The 21,637-nt window shown below is 37.6% G+C and overlaps 1 pseudogene; it reads left to right on the forward strand.

Annotated features, from left to right (window-relative positions):
- Positions 1–615: 615 nt before the first annotated feature.
- On the forward strand, positions 616–21,637 carry LOC125658902 (uncharacterized; annotated as a pseudogene).

The following is a 21,637-nucleotide window of genomic DNA, read 5'->3' on the forward strand; positions in this document are numbered from 1 at the left end:
CGCTCGCGCCGGTAAGTGAGAAAGTTTCCCAGTTTACATGCGGAAGGTCGGTGGTCTCTTCCCAGGTACTTTGTATCTGGGATCTCTCTTCCACCATAAAACCTGGGCGCCACCAGATAACTGAAAAATTGTTGAGAGTTGTGGAAAACATCAATCAATCAATGGGGAGATAATTAAAAAAAAAAATGCAAAAAATTGGGTGGGGTCATTCAAACTCTTCTCAAGAACCACTGGGCCAGAAAAGTGCAAATTTAAACGTAAGCTTCCTGACAAGTTCATATTTAAATTTGTGTAATTCACACTCCCTGGAGGTAGGATGGGGACACAATAGGGGATTACAGTTTAATATGCTGATATATATGAAAAATATCTCTTGAAGTATCTAAGCTAGGCTTTCATATTTTGGACAAACCTCGTATGTGCTTACAGTATATCTTTATACCGGTAATATAAAAATTGTGGTGGTTTTTTATTTTATAAAAAAGAACGATAACCTAGGTTTCATGATAAATTAGTTTGTATTAAGTTTCAGTGAATGGTGATCCACAAGCATCCATTTCAGTGATTACTGAGGAAGATGGATTCCTGCAGGCTTTGATCCTTGTGACAGGGCAGATGAAATCAATGTTCTCCAAATTTCCAGAGGTGCTGTTTATAGATGGTACTCACTGCACAAACAAACTTCGCTTGCCATTATATACCTTTATTGGAGAAGATGGTAATGGTCAACGCCAGCCTGTAGCCTACAGCTTTGTAGCCAATGTGAAGAAAACAACAATACAAACATCACTTATTCAGGTAAAGATCATAAACCCGGAGAAAGTTGTAGTGGTTCTTGATAAAGACTTGAGTGACATTCCCAGCATTAAATCAACTGTGCCAGATGCTTTAATTAAAATTCGCAAATTCCATGTTTTCCAGGCAATGTTGAGTGAAATACGGAAAATCCCCACGTCAGAATCTGAAAGACACCAATTAATTACATTATGCAAAAAGTGGACCTATTCAAGAACAGAACAGGCATTTACATACATTCTTTCCAGCATTACTTGACAAACACCAACACAGTACATGGCATACATGAATATTGATTGATTGAATATTGTTTAACGTCCCTCTCGAGAAGTTTTCACTCATATGGAGACGTCACCACTGCCGGTGAAGGGCTGCAAAATTTAGGCCTATGCTCGGTGCTTACGGCCTTTGAGCAGGGAGGGTTCTTTATCGTGCCACACCTGCTGTGACACGGGACCTCGGTTTTTGATGTCTCATACGAAGGACCACCCCATTTAGTCGCCTCTTACGACAAGCAATGGGTACTGAGAACCTACGCTAACCTGGGTCCGATATTTTAACTACCAGGCTAAAAAGAAAAATAGAAGAAAAAACAACATAAATAAAAACCTGGAAAACGTCAGTTGTTTCAGACAAATTTTAAAATAACAAGGAGCAGGAAATTTGGGAATGTGTTTGGTTTTTAATGTTTTTTTTAAAAAAGGTACTGATTCACGATTTCCTTCGAAATTTTGTGTTTCACTCTTAATGATTAAAATCTACTGTCTTATGTGTTTAAGGTGCCTCACTAAACCCTGAAATAGTTTCTCAAATCAGTACAAATTGATTTAATCATAAAAGATAGTTTTATGATAAAATATAATTAGTATATATGTCAAAAGGGCAGAAAATATGAAAATTTGGATAAAAACATGACTTTCAAAAAAATATTTCAACATATGAAGAAAAGACTGGCGGATTTGAACTCGAGATATGCGGTACACCAGCCCAATGCTTTAATAATCACCGAGCTACGAAAAAAGACAAACAAATTGATCGATACAAATAATTGAACAAAAGATTCAACTCGCTATCTTGTAACGTAGTGTCATACAGAGATCTTTAGTGTAGCTTTAGTTTTAGTGTAGTGAGTTACCTTAAACGGTTTCACAAAAAATTAAGGTTATACATGTGATTGTACATTATTATAGAAACTCATGTTAGATTGATTGATTGTAGCTTAACGTCTCGCTCGAGAATTTTTCACTCATGTGGAGACGTCATCAAGACCAGTGAAGGGTTTCAAAGTTAGGCCTATGCTCTGTGCTTATGGCCATTGAGCAGTAAGGGGTCTTTTGCGTGCCACACCTACTGTGACACGGGTCACCCGTTTTTAAGGTCATCTCCGAGGACCCGTGACATTCACACCTTATGCCGAGTGTTTGGCGATGGAACGACTTAGGTCTGTCGCGGCCGGGATTCGAACCCCAAGCCTTCCGCATGCGGGGCGAACGCTCTAACCATTCGGCCACCGCAGCGGTATGTTAGAGAGTATGTTATTTGTTTTGTAAACAAAGATTGCGGTATATGTTCGTTTACGAAGTTTTTAAAAGAAATGGATATCGGTTTTAGTTTATAATATATATATATATATATATATATATATATATATATATATAGGATAGCCTCGGCCTTTATTATTGCCTTCAGAAGGTCAAATATCTGGTTGTCAACATGAAATAAATTATATTTTGAAGCTTAAAATCAAACATGAAAAAAAAAAAAATTTTCTTCAAAACAAGAGGCCCACATGCCTTATCGGTCACCTGAGAATCAGTGAAAAATTATCACTACTTCCAAGTGCTATGAAATGTAGAAAACAATTCCTGTTCTGAATATCTAAGCTAAATTTAAACATTCAGCAAAAGTATTTAAAACAATATGTGCTCTTACAACTTCAATGCCCTCATAAGTGCAAACACTGATGAAAGGCTTCACATAATATAATAGGTGTACATGTGCTAGCATTAAAACATTAAAAGATGAAAGGTGAAGATAACGAACAGTGATCAATCTCACAACTCCTATAGGCAATACAAAATAGATAGTTGGGCAAACACGGACCCCTGGACACAACAGAAGTGGGATCAGGTGCCTAGGAGGAGTAAGCACCCTCTAAATTATGACAAAATTGGATCCATCTGTCCAGATTCAAAACCCTGGGTTGTGAAATTCACTATTCTTTGTACATCCTTTTTTAATACAGTATCAGCAAACTTACACATAAACACTATATCTAAGCTAGGACCAATCCTGGGGTCAAGATCCTTACCCCGGGGATCATGAAATTTACAATTTTGGTGGAAGCCTTCCTGCCATACATCTTAATAGATTTAGTTTTTCTTAAACATGTGCGGTTCTAGAGAAGAAGATATTGGACAATCGGTCAATTTTGGGCAGTTTTTGCCCCGTCTCTAAGGTCCCAGGGGTGCAGGAATCCTGACATATATAATTTATGTCCCCCTTATCCCAAAGATTCTTCATACCAAATTTGTAAAGAATTGGTATAATAGTTATCAAGAAGAAGTTAAAAATGACTATTGTTCACACATTTAATAACTGACCATTTTGGCCCCATCCTGATACCAAAACCCCTACCTCTAGGATCATCAAATTTACAATTTTGGTAAAGGACTACCTGCTCTTTCTAAATAATTATCTATTAAATTTCAATTTAGTATCAATAGTACTAAAGTAAATGTTATGTAAGTCTTTTACACATAAACACTATATAGTAAGTTTGGCCCCGCCAGAACCCCGGGGATAATGAAATTCATCATTTTGATAGAGGCCTTCCTGCATTTAGATTTTCTTAAACATATGCGATTCTAGAAAACAAGATGTTTGAAAATTGGTGAATTTTGGGCAGTTTTTGCCCCGCCCCCAGGGGTGCAGGAGTCCTCAAATTTACAATTGATGTCGCCCTTGTCCCAAACATGCTTCATACCAAATTGAAAAGAATAAGAATGATAGTTATCGAGAAGAAGTTAAAAATGTATATTATTCATACATTTAATAACTGACTATTTTGGCCCCACCCTGATACCAAAACTTCTACCTCTGGGATCATCAAATTTACAATTTTGGTAAAAGACTACATGTACATGTTCTTTCTAAATATCCATTTAGTTTCAATTTAGTATCAATAGAACTAAAGAAGATGTTATTTAAGTGTTTTACCCATAAGCACTATATAACAAGTTTGGTCCCGCCCTGGGGTCAGAGCTCCTACTCTCGGGATCATGACATTTACAATTTTGGTAGAGGCCTTCCTGCTCGACATCACCATTTATTTGGTTTTTCTTACATGTGCAGTTCTTGAGGAAATGATTTTTAAAAATTGGTCAATTTGGGGCAGTATTTGCCCCGCCCTTAAGGCCCCAGGGGTGCTGGAGTCATGAAATTTACCATTTATATCCGCCTTGTCCAAAAGATACTTCATACCAAATTTGAAAAGAATTGGACTGGTAGTTATCAAGAAGTTTAAAATGTGCAATTGTTAACACATGGCGGACGACGACAGACTACAACCAATACGGGACTTTCGAGATACGGATCCACTCGACTTTTATCGCACGTTGAACGTCATTTGTAGGGCATGTCACTTCCGGATTACAATAACAACTAAGTAAACAAGCATGGAATTCTTCAATTGCTACCAAATTCCTGCATTTAAATGCTATCTTTGAAAGAAAGGAATTACTACAGCCATTTTATAGGAAAATGCATTTGATTAAAATATGGGAGTTGGCGAGAGAAATAAATCTAGGGAATATCTTGAGGATATCGGTAAAACCTCACGCCTTACATCTAATGATACGCGTCTAAATGCACCTTTTCCCCGCCATCTAATTTACACTAAGCACCAATAGTGACTCGGATCGTCATCGTGGGACTGCGCATAACTCTTTACGGACCGTCTGCTAGCGAAACACCATTTGTATCGTTGTCAACTTTGCCCTACAATTGGTTATTATCACGTGACCGTGGTGTGTAAATGTCAAATATAATCGGTCGTTCCGGCACATCCCGAAAGTTCCGTATTGCAATAGGTCACCTGAGTTTACTCTTTACTCAGGTTACCTAAAACATGAACCAATCCCTTCAACTCTTTTCGGAGACATTGCCAAAATACAATATGCATATTTCGTATTTAAACAAAAGTACCAGAAAAGAGTAAATATATGATTCGGTGCAGAATTAGCAAAATATTAAATATTAAATACAACCTCGCATTGGGTCAAATGCTGTCTGACGTGTTTCATACCGATTGTTAAGCCGTTCTTGGCACACTGATTTGACTGCGGATAACTCCGTTTACCTGATCAGGATATGGGGCTCACGGCGGGTGTGACCGGTCAACAGGGGATGCTTACTCCTCCTAGGCACCTGATCCCACCTTTGGTGTGTCCAGGGGTCCGTGTTTGCCCAACTATCTATTTTGTATTGCTTGTAGGAGTTATGAGATTGATCACTGTTCGTTATCTTCACCTTGCATATATAGCTCTTCAGAGGGGTGACCTCCACGTGACAATTAACTTACGGCTAACAACCCCAATATCTATTTTATTGATTCTTCCACGAAATTATATATGAATTATGTTAATTTAATGCGACGAACAAAGAGCTACATTTTGCAGCCCTTCACCGGCAATGGTGACCTCTCCATATGAGTCAAAGATTTTCGAGAGGGGCATTAAACAATATTTAATCCGACAGACCTTAGTCGTTAAAATAGGTAGTGACAGTTCGGCATCAGGTGTTAATGTCATGGGTCCTCTGAGATGACCTTAAAAACGGATGTCCCGTGTCATAGTACAATGTAGGTGTGGCACACTAAAGAACTCTCACTGTTCAATGGCCGCCAGCGCCGAGCAAAGGCCTAAATTTGAAGCCCTTCATCAGTAATGGTGATGTCTCCATATGAGTGAAAGATTCTCGAGAGGGGCGTTAAACAATATGTAATCGATCAATAAACACTTTGCACGACCGATGAATTAAAGACTAGACTTTTTGACAACATTGACGGTTACTTCAACACAAATGGGGGGGGGGGGGGGGTTCTAAAATGTCAATGGCCCGTCATCTCTAATGAAAGTTCCTATAATGAATGTTAATATCAGATTCTTAACTGAAGTTTCAGGAATTAAGTCTTGTTTTCCTTTTTCACCATACACACTTAGTTTTTCAACGTGTAGTGGCAGTAGTGCTGTATGCTATGATATGAGAGAAAGGAGGGGGCAGACATGTTTTACAAACATCTCTTGCTTGGTATCGTAGTTACATTTTGTTTTGTATTAACGTCCCTTGTTCCGTCACCGGAATTATTTATCCGGATTTTGATTTTTAGTTCTTTCCGATCTGATGTTTTCAGAACGTAGTACAAACGTTATATGCAGCATGTGCTCCTGAGCACTCGCGTATCTGTTTACCTGTATAAAATGTAGATCTTCAGTGTCTTGTTCACTTGAAACTGTTCCTGCACAGCGTAAGTGTTTATCTAGATGTTTTTTATTTAGATTGCAAAGTTATGGAAACTTGTTTACCTATTCAGTTTTGCATATGTATACTAGGTTGTGGATCAGAGAAATTTCGGGATAAATATGAAAGGAACTGTTATTGTGAAATTATCTGGATTTTTTGTAATGCTATCATACTAGCATTTCTTGAAGTATTTAAACAAGCCTTAAATATGAATATTTCCTGATGCATACACAATTTAGGGATTTTTATGCCATTTACATTAGCTGCAATAATGTAGCCCTCTCTGATTTTTTTTTTTTTTTTTTTTTTAAGGAGAGGGCTACAACTCCTTAGGATCTCCGTAATGGTGCAAATGCGGGAGTGATTCACTTCCGCAACATTTGCGCTCATTCTAAACATTTCCTGACTTTCTTTACGTAAATAAAATTATATTCTATGTTTCTTAGTCAATATATAAATTTACAACCTGCAACTTAAGATTTGTGAGGCTCTATTCTACCGTTTTCAACAATTTCGATGAATTCCAATTTCTCGATTCATATTTGTGCGCCATGTTTGATGTACTGAAGTTTCAACTTCCGATTGTCAAGTCATTTGCATATGCCATATAAGGTAGTATTTACATCAATGGACAAGTATGGAGGCGAAAGCTATTTCGTCGGTATTGAAAAGGTTTGAATTTAATATCAAGTTAAAAACCGAACTGCAGAGTGTAAATTCTTTCTGCAACAATATGATTTCCCTTTCTTTGTCGAAGTGGCTCGAGTAACTACATTTTCGCGCTGATTGTCAATGTTTAGGTTTTTCATTAGATCCACCTACGAGATCTCGCGATAACAAGCATGGCGGAGCAGACGAAGAATTTTGCATGCTGTACATTATATTTAATGAAAAACACCTTTATTAGACATGCCCGAGCACAAAGTTGGTACTCCTTTTGGTGTAAACAACATTTAGGACTAATACATAGAGTTTATTATCGGTTATTCATAAAATTATTTTGCACCATTACGGAGATCCTATGGAATTGTAGCCCTATCCCGAAAACGTCAGAATTAAAAAATTGGATAGGGCTACATTATTGCAGCTACATTTACATGTGTGTATGGCTGATGTTTATGATGGGGGGTTTTGTATCGATGGTATATACATAGTTTTTTTTACATGAATTTATGAATATCAGAGAAAAAGTGTATGCGCTTATATTTTCTATTATCATATTTCAATTGTTTGTTTGCTTTAACAAAATTTAAAGCGAATTGCTGTCTGAATTTAAAAAGTATGGTCACCAGTTATTGTCATAATCTTACATTGATTTGTGTATGTTTGGTTAATCTCATTTTTTGTACATGATTGAATTGTAATAGTGTGTTCTTTGTTACTTTTCAGTTTTCTTACCATTTCATCTTTACTCAATAAAGTTTTGGAGTATTTTTGACTGGTTTTACTGCAGTATTGTCTTGGACTCTCCAGACTACAGACTGTACATCCCTCTTGAGAATCTTTCACTCATATTAAGACGTCACCATTGCCGGTACAGAGCTGCGAAATTAAGAGCTATGCTCGGCACTTACGACCTTTGAACAGGGAGGGATCTTTATCGTGCCACACCTGCTGTGACACGGGACCTCGGTTTCTGCGGTATAATCCGAAGGACCGCCCCATTTAGGCGCCTATTACGACAAGCAAGGGGTATTGAGGACTTATTCTAACTCGGATTCCCACGGGATTTTTCTTAACAAAATCTTCATATTTGATATATTGTAACTCAACGCTTACTCCATACACATATACGTGAAATTGATAGAAATAACAGCTGGATTCATCAGTCCTATGACATGAATAAGAACTGCTTCATGACTTTAGTAATTTTCTCACGTGGGGTGACGGTGGCAGGGACAAACATACTATCATTTTTATTGTGAAATGAAATTCAGTCCTTAATTGCTGTGTAGCTTAATTTGACAAATACTGTGGAATGTAAATATTTCATTAAATAACAAGGAGCCTAGTAAAATGATGTTTTAATGTTACAACAAATACCAAAGAGATACAAGCTTTGGAACTATTTCACGTGGTTATAAGGGAAAATATGTAGTAGAATTCGATTGATAATTTTAAATAAAATACACTCTAGAGATGCCAGTGTTTCAATGCATACATACTTCAGGCTTTTGTGACGCATGTCACTGTTGCCTCAAAACGTCCGTCCAATTCTTTTTGGACAAGAAGTATCTGCAGCAAGCCCACATATACATCCTTACAATGCCCTCTGTAGTAGACAATAAGCTAATTATGTCAGCACGACCAAACCAATACAGAATTACAGCTAGTGCACATGTCGAAGCTTTTAGTAACAAGTCCCTGGCATAAACAAACGCATTGACTTTACAAAAAAGAAATCGTTCACCACGATCTTTCGCAATATTGTTTATACGACAAACAAGTTGAACAACATTGAGAATTGTAACAACAGAGACCGTAACCCCCGTAATGGGTTTTATTCAAAAACATACGCGAGAAGAAATCTCTTGCTGTGGCCTTCAATTCGACATTTAGATATATCGACGACGTTTTGTCTGTTAACAATGATAACTTTCATGCATATGTCGATTCGATATATCCCTGTAAGCTCGAAATAAAAGACACCACAGAGTCGTCCACTTCTGCTTCATACATATATATTTTATTGAAAGTAGACATTAACAGCAAACTGACAACTCAACTGTATGACAAACGGGATGATTTCAGCTTCTCCATCGTCAACTTCCCATATTTAAGTAGAAATATTCCATTAGCCCATGCATATGCTAATGGTGTTTGTATCTCTGAACTGAATCGATACGCAAGAGCTTGTTCTGCGTATAGTCAGTTTTTAAATCGAGGCAATCTACTGACAAACAAGTTGATGGTACAGGGATTTCAACAGTCTCGATTGAAGTCAGCATTTCGCAAATTCTATGGTCGTTATAACGATCTAGTTCATTAATACAACCTATCATTAGGTCAAATGCTGTCTGACGTGTTTCATACCGATTGTTAGGCCGTTATTGGCACACTGATTTTGACTACGGATAACTCCGTTTAACTGATCAAGATATAGGGCTCACGGCGGGTATGACCGGTCGACAGGGGATGCTTACTCCTCCTAGGCACCTGATCCCACCTCTGGTGTGTCCAGGGGTCCGTGCTTGCCCAACTATCTATTTTGTATTCCTTATAGGAGTTATGAGATTGATCACTGTTCGTTATCTTCGCCTTTCATTGATCACTGTTCGTCATCTTCACCTTTCATTCCTAACATTTCAAATATCATAGGCTCCATTAGAGTTTTATCTCCTTGTCTACTGTAAACTACTATTGGAAAGCTCTTCGCAGCTTGCTAAAAAATTGAAAACTTGTAAACACCTCATCCCTTTTGAAAATTCAAAACTGTCCACATGCATTGAAACAAAAATACACGTGCAAACAGCACCGATATGGTATTCAAAACTTATTTTGTCTTAGTTTATAACATGAAAAGAATAGTCATATGATTACTGGCAATGTAATTCTGCTTTCACCCCGTATGCTGTCAGTCAGAATTATTCTTTGGTTGATTTCTGGTTCGGAGAATGAATATACATCTCCCTATTCCGAACCATAATTTTGGAAGATCGCTTATTATGATGAACCCAAACACAAAGATCAAAATCCCTGCCCCCAAAACCGCTCCTAAGCTCTTGGCTGATGGACGTGGATCGTAGGCGCTGATTTTACGACGCAGAGCTTTGGACGTTTCATTTTTCATAATGGTTAACTTTGCTTTCAGCTCTCTAATTCGTTGTTGTAGTTTTTCTGTTTCGTTGGCTTGGATAGGTACTGCTCCTACCATTGCACATGGACACCGACATCCTAAGATTAAAAAGTTTTGTCTTATCAAATGTAACATACAATATCAGCAGTTTTCATAATTACTTTGATATCTTTTACTGATTAATACAATATCCAATATTAAAAGTTATACGATAGATCGATAGGTAATGCAACATAGCAGCTCATTAAATTTAGCGAGGCGGTATCTCGGTACACGCAGTAGCTCCCTTCGTCTAGTGACGCGGTAGATCAGTAGATTCTCAGAACATTTGGCGACACGTAGGTATAAATAATCAGTGGCTATAGTGACGCAGTAGATCAGTAGATTCTCAGAACATTTGGCGGCACGTAGGTATAAATAATCAGTGGCTATAGTGACGCAGTAGATCAGTAGATTCTCAGAACATTTGGCGACACGTAGGTATAAATAATCAGTGGCTATAGTGACGCGGTAGATCAGTAGATTCTCAGAACATTTGACGACACGTAGGTATAAATAATCAGTGGCTATAGTGACGCAGTAGATCAGTAGATTATCAGAACATTTGGCGGCACGTAGGTATAAATAATCAGTGGCTATAGTGACGCAGTAGATCAGTAGATTATCAGAACATTTGGCGGCACGTAGGTATAAATAATCAGTGGCTATAGTGACGCAGTAGGTAGAGCGTTGGTCTCTTGATCAAGAGGAGTCCAACCCCGGCCACGATATACCTAAGTCATAACAAGCATTCTGAGAGTATTGCATGGCAATATAATGAATTTATAGTCCCCTACCGGTTGCAAAAAATCACTGTACCACAACGATATTCAAAGTTCATTATATAGGTTAATGGTAAAAGGGAAAATAGGGGAACCAGGATAGGAATGGTTGGAAATCAACTACTACTCGAGTAGAGACTAGACCAGGAAAAAGACAAAATTATAATTAGGTTTAGGTCTTTAACCAAGTCAATAAACTGTGACATGTAGGTAATAATGAATAATTTACATGTAGCTATATTGTTGAATGTATTACTATGCAAGAAGTTTTAATGGGTGTAGTGCTCTTATCTACAGAGATAAGAAAGTGGGGCGTAAACTAACAATAATTCATGCTATTTTTCTAAGTCCAAGGGCCATAACTTAATGAAAAATCAACGGACTAAGACGAAATTCCAACTTAATCTGTAACTTGTTATGGCAAAGCAATGTACTAGATATCAAATGAATATCTGTAAGCACAACTCAAAAAAAAAATGTGTTTGTGAAACAAAAATGCCCCCGATAATGGTCAATTCTAAAGATGGTCAATATCACAAGGACAAATATCTTGGTACCAGTAGAAAGATCTTGTCATAAGAAATACTCATGTGCAATATAAAAGCTTTAATATAAATTTACCATTTAGAAGGTATGACGAATGTCATATTTATAAAAGGTAGGTCAAACTCCAAGGTCACAGGGTCAAACATTTTTGTTCCCACGGAAAGGTCTTGTCACAAGAAATACTCGTGTAATATATCAAAGCTCTAGCACTTCCTGTTCAAAAGTTATTAACAAGGTTGAAGTTTTCAATAAGTAGGTCAAACGTCAAGGTCACAGGCTCGAAAATGTTGGTAGCTACGGAAAGTATGAAAGCTCTACCACTTAATGTTCAAAAGTTATTAGCAAGGTTAAACTTTCCAAAAAGTAGGTCAAACTCCAAGGTCAAAGGGTCAAAACTGTTGGTACCCACGGAACGGTCTTGTCACAAAGAATACTCATGTGAAATATCAAAGCTCTAAGACTTGCTGTTCAAAAGTTATTAGCAAGGTTAAAGTTTCAGACAGAATTACAGACAGAACAAAAACAGCATGCCCCCGATCTTCGATGTAGGGGACATAAAAGTCTGGAAAACTGAAAATTCATGTTATTTTTCTAAGTCCAAGGGTCACAACTGAATGAAAAATCAACGGACCGGGACCAAATTCAAACTTAATCTGTAACTTGTTATGGCAAAACAATGTACCAAATATCAAATTAATATCTGCAAGCACAATAAAAAAAAGTCTGGAAAACTGATAATTCATGCTATTTGTCTAAGTCCAAGGGCCATAACTAAGTGACAAATCAACGGCCTGAAACGAAATTCAAACTTGATCTGTAACTTTTTATGGCAAAGCAATGTACCAAATATCAAATAAATATATGCCAAGAACAGAGAACAAGTGTGAAAAACTGGACAGACGGACGGAGCGCAAAGCTAAAGGCCCCTTCGACTTCTGCGGAAGGGGACTAAAAATAGGTACTGACCTATTCAAGCGCTCAATATCGACCAATGAAAAAAGGGCTATTCCGAAATTATGTCAACTTTCGTCCACCTTTCAGCAATCTTTTCTCAATTGAGAAGTAGTAGACGATGTTTGACGGTTGATTATAGCCGATAAATGGACTTTATTTCCAGTTCACCATGACGATGCGAGAGGTAATACCTTGACAGAGTTGCTTCTAAACGGTAGGGGTCTTATTATCACATCATATGGAACTTTTCGTCGAAATTTTCTAGCGATGCAGCTGGTAGAAAAGAAAACCAAGATGACGGCGTGATATACCTTGTGAATATTATGTTAACAGGTAGAATTTTTTTTAATTATAGATATTAAAAACGTCGAGTGTCTGTAAAGGAAACCTATGCCCTATGTATTGTGAATTTTTATTAACGTTAACATATTTGTTGGCGTGATTGCTGTAAAATTATAAAACAATATCTTTTCGGCCTTCTGCACTGTTGATAATGACGCTTCTCGAATACACTACCCGTAATTTTAACCGTTCCGAATCAAGGAAAGATAACTCATGGTTTCAGATTGGCCTACTAACTTGAGAACCAGCGGCACCGTGCATGTTGGTACGAGATAAAATCTTTACTATATAATCCCTAGTCCAAATATGTAGCACTTCACCTAAAACTGCTGACGTCTCAATATGAATCAGTTTGATATAAATAATGGATCGCTTTCCAATAACATCAGTCATTCATCATGTAATGTATGCAAAACTTATGAAACGGGCATTAAATGGGAGACAGTGTGTGCATATATTAATTGAATAAGGAAAGGTAATATTTTGAAACGTCATCAGCTTTTACTATGGTAAAAGCCCAAGTCCGTTGATCAATTACGGACTTTACCAGTGTTAAATAAACGGCTTTCGTGACATGAAATATGGCTCACGGCGGGTGTGACCCGCTTACTCCCCCTAGGCACCTGATCCCATCTCTAGTGTGTCCAGGGGTCCGTGTTTGCCTATTTTGTATTGCTTATAATAGATATACATGTAAGGCTCACGACGGGTGAGACCGGTCGACAGGGGATGATTACTCCTCTTAGGCAACTGATCCCACCTCTGGTGTGTCCAGGGGTTCGTATTTGCCTAACTCTCTACTTTGTACTGTTTATAGGAGTTATGCCATTGGTTACTGTCCGTTATCTTCACCTTCCATGTGAGATCTCGACTCTATCGGAGCCGAGACTCTCTAATGTTGAGCTCTTGGTGATGGAACAATAACGACTTATTACAGTCAATCCGGTATGTCGTAGGTTAGGTTTTCAGGGCAACAAACAAGTGCTCTACCGAATGAGTTAATCTATTACAACTTGTCCAAATGTTTGTAACTAAACATTACCAGTTATGGTCACTGACGAGATGATTATGTTTACGTTATCTGTCATCTGTTGTTTGAAGCCTCAACCCCAATTCATCCCTAACATGAAGACTGCAGCTTCTGACGTCGCTTTGTTAGGATGGGGGACCCAAATCCCCACTGTAGCTTCTGCTTCATCGTACGCATACAGCAATCCTCCGTAAGGTTCAACCTCCGTCATAACGGAGCCAAGGCCATCAAAGCGAAAATTCTTGTTAGGCCCCTCCAGCACCTCTATCTGAAATTATAGCTGAGCATTTCTTTATAATATACCAGAAATAATTGCAATCATGTATTTTTTTTAGAATTGGTAAATAATTCACGTAATTTATCGGCCCTAAATTGCCGTGAACTAATTATATACAAACATTATCATTAATGAAAAAGTGGGTCCCATCCTTAAATAGTGAATTCCATGTGAATATCTTTAAGTTTAGCTTAGATTTTAAAAGTACAAAAATGTGCAAAAGACTTGAACTCTTGTAAAAGTAAATGAACCATGACGAATTAAAGTAGAAATCAATGTGTTCTTCTACTGCAATTGCATACTGGAATGTCCAATGATTCGTGACCTTTGGAATTAGTTGACTCCGTAAACTTATTACAGATCAGGCCATAGTAGGTACTTGTACAATTTTTACTTTATTGACGCAAATCTCTTGCTGTGACCTTCAAATCTGCTTCGTACTTAGATATTTTATTTAAAATAAATATTAACGGCAAACTATCAACTCAACTTTATGACAGACTTAATGATTTCAGCTTCTCCATCGACCACTTTCCAGATCTATGTAGCAATATTCCATTATCAGCTGCATATGGTGTTTATATCTTTCAATTGATTTGATACGAACGAGCTTGTTCTGCGTATGATCAGTTTTTCAATATAGACAAGCTACTGACAAACAAATTGATGTCACAGGGGTTGAAACAGTTTCGTTTAAAGTCAGCATTTTGAAAATTCCATGGTAGTTATAATGATCTACTTTGCCAGTACAACCTATCTTTGGGTCAAACGCTGTCTGACGTGTTTAATACCGATTGTTGGGCCGTTCTTGGCACACTGATTTTGACTACGGATTACTCGGTGTACTTGATTAAGATACAGGGCTGACGTGTGACCGATCGACAAGGGATGCTTACTCCTCCTAGGCACCTGATCCCACCTTTGATATATCCAACAATCTATTTTGTTTTACTTAAAGGAGTTATGAGATTGATTACTGTTCGTTATCTTCACCTTTCATTACATGTGTGATATATTTGTTACGCATCAAGTCTATCTAGTTGAAATTATTTATTTCAATTCAAATCGAGAAAGGATTTGGAAAGGAGTATGTTTTGTGTTGGAGAGATTATATTAAATCAAAAAGTAACTAGATGCTGTCATGAGACAGTAATACCCGCACGTAAGTGTTTGCCTTTAAATGTACTCTCTGTCCAAATGGCGGATCCAGAGGGGAATCCGGGGATTGGCACCCCACCCACTCTTTCTGTGGGACATCTTTGTAGTGTTGTTTTTTGGGTTTTTTTTTAAATATGATACTGCTAATATTTGTAGGCAATTATTTTTAATGTACAAGTTGAATAAAATATTAACTAACACTGGGTGATACACGTATATTTATTTTTATCGATTCATTTTTTTCCTTCTTTTTTGTTGATTCCTGGACCCCCCCCCTTTTTTTTATATCGCTGAATCCTATAATGTATAACTAGTAAAGAAGCCACAGTGTGATTTGGCTACGTCATTGCATTCTCAGTTCCAAAAGGGGATGAAGAAGTTGACTCAGTAATTTGACAACTAGGCCTAACGCTATTAAAACAAAGTACGTACTTAAAGCCAAACCTCGATATACCAAATCTTCAAAACATGACTGAATTCATCGTTTAAACTTACATTTTCACTACATACCGTTTCGACTGCCAACCAGAGAGAGAGAGAGAGAGAGAGTCAATAACTCGAACTTCTTTCCCATTTCAAAAGAAAGAAATTGCGTTGTCCATAAAACCGACGGGGCTCATATTACTTCGCATTGGGATGGTTTTAAAGGGCAAGTGACTGTAATCGCAAATGAAAGTTCCTAGCAGAAACAACACATAAGACATGGGCGGATCCAAAAGGGGGGAGGGTCCAGGGCGTCTGGACCCCCCCCCCCCTTTGGAGAACCAAAAAGTTTAAGAAATATTCAATTTTAACGAGACTTTGAGTCCAAATGATATGAACGGTAGATACTTAAATGTATATGTACTACTAATTGCTTCATTCAAATTTATCAACACTATTATAATTATCATTCAACTCTAGGATAAATAAGACAACACACTGATAATATATTTACGATATTTTCGTCAGATGCAAGTATCGCTTTTAAAAAGAATTCTTAAAAAGTACATTTGTATATATGTAACATAAAAAAAATTGTTTAAGAAGTAGACAATTTGAAAGTGAAAAGGAAGTGCCAGGAAATGTTCAGAATGCAGGAGTTGCACCATTTACCCTACAGCTTCTGGGGGCCTAGGCCGCCCCCAGCCTACTGGGAGTAATCTCTCTCTCTCTCTCTCTCTCTCTCTCTCTCTCTCTCTCTCTCTCTCTCTCTCTCTCTCATTTCTTTGCAATATCAGAAATAGATAGCGGAGAGACGTTGTGAAAAGTATCTAAACGATCAAGTACTGGACCCCCCCCCCCCCCCTTTCCACTTCAAAAATTCCTACATCCGCTTCTGTACAAGATATACTTCACAAGAGATAGAATCCGGCAGTAACTCGAAAATCCAGGTTTTCTGCAACTCGTCGTAGTTACTTCAGTGTGTAATTTTTACGACAAGTTTAATTTTTAGTGAATTACATTCTCAAACAAATGTGATAAAAGTTGATGATCAGACATCGTCATATTCCACTTTTCCCCTCTCTAAATATAACTATGATCATTTGACCCAGCTGATGTTTTTGTGAGCAAAATATTTACGAAGGTAATGTGACCAGGGTTAAATACTAGATGATATAAAGAGAAGAAATAATGGAGTTTGAATGATATCAATGATGTTTATTTGTGTTTGAATGCATGATGGTGATCACTGTACATTGATAAAGTGGCTTTTTATAGGATCCGAAACAGTGACATGTGAGAAAGTTGGTTGGCGGGGATTTCTACTTTCACTTTTGAGGATGCAGTAAACGGACGACAGGAGGGGAAGCTGCACATTTCCTCGTTGGATGATTTGTGTACATGTGTGGACGTGGATGTCATTTCAGTGAGTTCACTTGGATTTGAGAGGCTGAGCAAAGGCACAAAGAAATTGTTTCCTGAGTATAGAGTCTGAAACGAGGATATTGCATCATTCCTGATCAGGCAAGTCTGGCTTGTTCATTTATTTTATTTATCATTTCTTTTTTTTTTCTTTTCTTTTTTTTTTTGAATTATTTTTTATTCATTTATTGGTTTACAATATTACAGAAGGTGAAATGTACATGTTTAACTATTTCTGTGTATCATGTATGTGTATTTGTTTTAATTTTTAATTTTCTTTGGGGGTGGGTGGGCTGTTATCAGTTTGTGTAGAGTGTCAGTTTTGTGTATTACTTAAAGATCAGTACCAGTGTCCTACTGTTGAACATTGGGCAGATATGTAAATTGGCACTTGGTTGGTTTATGCAGTCCTCCCTGACATTGACAGGGCTTTCCCATGGAGACTGTTTTCCAAGTTATGCTTAGAGTGTCAGTCATCTATCTGTGTCTCGCAAGTACTTGGTGCAGACAGCTATCATGCTGAACCCCGTGAAGGAAGGGGATATAGACTTCCTTTGGAATGACGTACATACTCAATGTTGCGTCGTTTGTGGAGACCCACATCTTGAAGAGTGACCTTGACTTTTGACCTTGACCCCATTTTTAAAGGTCAACCACCTAAGACTTTGTGGAGGAGAAAGTGATCTTAACCTTTGACCTTGACCCACTTTCAAGGTCATTCAAGGTCAACAATCCTAGAATATCATGCGACTACTCCTAAAGATGTAGATGGAGCTTTATGATAGAAAACGTCATTTTTCGGCCCCTATTTGCCCCCTGGGGCCAATATGAAAATTCTGAAACCTTATTGCACATCTACAGGACATTACTATTCAGCTCCTTGAATATCATGTGACTATTCCTAAAGATGTAGATGGAGTTAAAGTGACAAGCTTTGTGATAGAAAACGTCATTTTTCAGCCCCTATTTGCCCCCTAGGGCCGATATGAAATTTCCAAAACCTTATTGCACATCTACAGGACATTACTATTCAGCTCCCTAAATATCATGTGACTATTCCTAAAGATGTAGATGGAGTTTAAGTGACAAGCTTTGTGATAGAAAACGTCATTTTTCGGCCCTTATTTGCCCCCTGGGGCCAATATGAAAATTCCGAAACCTTATTGCACATCTACAGGACATTACTATTCAGCTCCTAGAATATCATGTGACTGCTCCTACAGATGTAGATGGAGTTTAAGTGACAAGCAGCTTTATGTTAGAAAATGTCATTTTTCAGGCCCTATTTGCCCCCTGGGGCCAATATGAACATTCTGAAACCTTATTGCACATCTACAGGACTTTGCTATTCAGCTCCTAGAATATCATTTGGATTGCGCTGTAAATGTGGACACAGTTTTAGTGACAACAACCGGGACAGACGGACGGACGGACGGACGGACCGGGATAAAAACAATATACCCAACGTTCATGTTCGGAAAAGATTACCAGTTTTCTACGATTCAATATCTAGAGAAGGTGGATGCCTGTGCAAAAGTATTTCTTTCAATTGTTATCCATTTTAGATGATGGAACGTATATCGATGATACATCATACTTTGAAATTGATTGACACTTTAGAATTGTGAATATAACGAACAATGATTAATCTCATAACTCTTATAAGCAATACAAAATTAAGAGTTTGGCAAACATGGACCCCTAGAAATACCACAGGTGGGATCAGGTGCCTAGGAGAAGTAAGCATCCCTTGTCAACCATTCACACCCGCCGTAGGTCTTATATCCTTTTTCTTTTCTTTCAGTCATATGGGCTACCGTTATTCCAAAACATAATCAACATAAATTTATTCAATTATATTATTATGTTTTAAGAGACATACACTTTTTTCAAATTAAGTTGGAATATATATATATAAAGCACATAAATAGCAATGGACTCTTAAATGAACATAACTGCCCTAAGTGAAGAAATATTTTCAATATAAAGCACAGAAAATTTCACTTTATTTGGATACCCACTTCCGCCCCTACCCGGGGTTGAACTCACGACCTGTGGAACCAAATATCCTAGCAGCATGTAACCAGCACGCTAGACCGCTCGACCATCTAGGCAAGTCAAACAACTTGCTTTCGATGACGATGGAATTCTCGCCACGCTGTCACACGCTACACGGTTATTGAGAATGGAAATTGGATACAGTTATTTAACGTACATTTAAGAGGATCATACATGATACACATTGCATTCGAAATATTTATATATAAAGCACATAAATAGCAATGAACTCTTAAATGAATATAACTGCCCTAAGTGAAGAAATATTTTTAATATAAAGTACGTTAAATGACTTCGCAACCCAATCCGTTTTAAGTTTGGCCTAAAGATGGGAATCTGTATCGATATAATGATACAACAGGTAAACGTCCACTGCCTTATAACTTAGTTCAAAATGTGATCACTGCCGATGGTTATGGATCACGTCTCGTTCTTCTTATCAACGGGAAATTCCCAGGCCCTTTGATTGAGGCATACGAGAAGCAAAACATGATCATACATGTCTGCAACCTGATGCACACAGATTCAACGACTGTCCACTGGCACGGTCAACATCAAAACATACAACACATAACGACGGTGTGGCATTCGTTACACAGTGTCCAATTTACTGCGTATCCACATATCTCTTTCTTTTATCACGCGCATATTGGCTATCAAAAAAGTATGGGGTTGTATGGGGGTTTTGTTATCTATTCACGAGAAAATCTATCTCAACCTCAAGAAGGCTTTGCTCTTCTTCTCCAGGATTGGAATCATAGCGACAATCCAGAGGCAATATACCAACGTATATTGAACGGTGTTTACGGTCTAACAACTCATATGAAGATAAATACCATACAAGCAGTGGATGGTGCGAATTTCAGTCGATTTCATTTTCATTCTGGAATTTTCAATGGCAAAGGTCGTTTTTATAACACTGAAATTCTAACAATGGCGCCCCTTTGGAAATTTTACCGCTTTCGAATATCAGCTACCCTGTATCCCTTCCGGGTTTTCGTTGAAGGTCATTCAGAGTTGATCATAAAAGCCTCGGATGGATATGAAATCCCGGGAGGATATGAAAATGAATCGAGAGAATTAACAGTTGAGTCCTTCATAATTCATCCAGGGGAGCGATATGGTTTTATACTAAAAACAGATCAAAAGCCCGCAACCTACTTATTGGTTGCAGAAAGCATTGAAGAAATCCAAAAAGATCTTAATGAATATCGTGTTGCAGAAGCTGTCATTCAATACAAAAATGCAGCATTCGTATATCCAAATAAGGCTATCCCCAATCCGTGTTCGAAAGAAAAACCATGTACAACATTCAATTGCCCATAATTGTACTATCATATAGAGTCAAACAGAACATGTATTACGTATGACAATGTGTACGGGAATGAAACATCGTCAGTTTTTGAAGAGGTTGATAACTGATGACACACTGTTTTTCAATTTTGCTTTTCCCGGGGAACCGGGAAATACACCTGGGTCTATCAATGGATATCAATTTGAAGTACCAGAGTATCCTATTATTTCATAACAGAAATTAACCCCAGAATGCGAGGCGTCCCTTTGTAATGCTGATTCTGTTTGCACCTATACGTATACGTTGACCTTGTCCAAAATAAAGTTTATTAATTTGTCCTGATAAATATTGGTGCTGGTCGTGGTTGGTCTCACCCAGTTCATCTTCATGGACATTATTTCTACGTATCAAAGATGGGGTTTGGTGTTTATAATAACATCACAGCAAAATTCATGACGGAAACTGACGATGTTAAATGTTTTGGTACAAAAACTATTGCAATTCTGCTTCCCGGAAAAATGATACCTGGATCAAAGATGCGTCATCAATACCAGGATTGAATACAAAATTTCCACCGAAAAAAGACACATTTATAGTCCCAACAGGTGGATATGTTGTCATTCGGTTTAAGGCCGACAATCCCGGGGCTTGGTTCTTTCACTGCCATATTGATATTCACAACACTAATGGAATGGGCATGGTTCTACTGGAAGCCAAAGACGAAAATTTCCAGTCCTGTTGGCATGTTGTCAACGAAAATATCATGTCGAAAGGTAAATCAAATAATGTAATTTTATTTTGTAAGTTTGTAAAAAAAAATATTTTTTTTCGGTTTTGTGGGTTTTTTTCACTATTTTTGTCAAAGTACATTTCATAATAGTTTCATATGTCTTCAAACAATTTTGCCCATATTTTATTTACACCTTGTGACATTATCATAATTATATAAGAATTCAAGTTCTTAAAGTTTGACACACTTAACGGATATATCAGGGTATACATGCCTGAATATTAAAGATTGACGCATTTAATGAATATTTATGATTAAGTTAAATATATTTTCTTTGCAGATTGGGAGTTAGACAACTGGGGCATTCTATTTATTGTTGCCAGTACCCTTTTTCTTATCTTCTTTGTTGCTACCATAACACTGGCATGCAAATTGTGCAAACGTAGTGATGAATATAACAAGTTATAA

This window comes from Ostrea edulis, chromosome 1, assembly GCF_947568905.1.
Source record: "Ostrea edulis chromosome 1, xbOstEdul1.1, whole genome shotgun sequence".
Lineage (NCBI taxonomy): Eukaryota > Metazoa > Mollusca > Bivalvia > Ostreida > Ostreidae > Ostrea > Ostrea edulis.